The sequence below is a fragment of the Abrus precatorius genome, unplaced genomic scaffold, assembly GCF_003935025.1.
Source record: "Abrus precatorius isolate BTA unplaced genomic scaffold, Abrus_2018 Scaffold4, whole genome shotgun sequence".
NCBI classification, from domain to species: Eukaryota; Viridiplantae; Streptophyta; class Magnoliopsida; order Fabales; family Fabaceae; genus Abrus; species Abrus precatorius.
In genome coordinates this window covers 6,608,434-6,609,265 of record NW_020874384.1, presented here as the reverse complement: position 1 = coordinate 6,609,265, position 832 = coordinate 6,608,434, and the positions used below count along the sequence as shown (strand labels likewise).

Genomic DNA, 832 nt, shown 5'->3' with positions numbered 1-832 from the left:
CTAGAGCAGAAAAAGCCATAGGGAGTGATAGTGAGTTAGAAGCTGTCCATTCTCTAGAATCTCAGAGTAATCCTAGAGTGAAAAGAACACCTACATCTTTGAGACAACTAAATTCAGAAATAGAAATGGCAGAACAGAACAGATTTAGAACATTAGGGGACTATGCTATTCCTAACATGCAAGGTTTTAACTCTTCTATAATCAGGCCAACTATTCAAGCCAACCATTTTGAGATTAAACCTGCTTTATTACACTTAGTCCAACAAGATCAGTTTTCTGGTGGAAATTCTGATGATCCTAACTTACATATTTCAAATTTTCTACAGCTATGTGACACCATAAGAATAAATGGGGTTAGTGAAGAAGCCATCAGACTGAGACTATTTCCTTTTTCCTTGAGAGATAGAGCAAAATGCTGGTTACAAGCTCAACCACAAGGAAGCATCACAACCTGGACAGAACTTGTGAATAAGTTTTTAACCAAGTACTTCCCTCCATCCAAAGCTGCTAAGCTGAGAGGAGAAATTACATCCTTTGTGCAGCAAGAAGGAGAATCATTGTATGAAGCTTGGGAAAGATACAAAGAATTACTAAGAAGGTGTCCACATCATTGTATTCCAGATTGGATGCAATTGGAAACTTTTTATAATGGGATGAATGCAGTAACAAGAACAATGGTTGATGCTGCTGCTGGAGGTTCATTAAATACAAAGTCCTTAAAAGAAGCTCAAAGGATTATTGACATGATGGCATCTTCAATGTATCAGAATTCAAACTCAAGGAATCAAGGAAGAAACTCTGGTCATGAAGCTAAAGTTCTGGAAACTTTTCT

The 832-nt window shown here is 37.3% G+C and overlaps 1 non-coding gene across 1 annotated transcript; it reads right to left on the bottom strand.

Annotated features, from left to right (window-relative positions):
- Window positions 1-509: 509 nt before the first annotated feature.
- LOC113866433 lies at window positions 510-616 on the bottom strand. Its single transcript, XR_003505073.1, has one exon. It is a non-coding gene; the product is annotated as a small nucleolar RNA R71 (small nucleolar RNA).
- Between the last annotated feature and the right edge of the window lie 216 nt (window positions 617-832).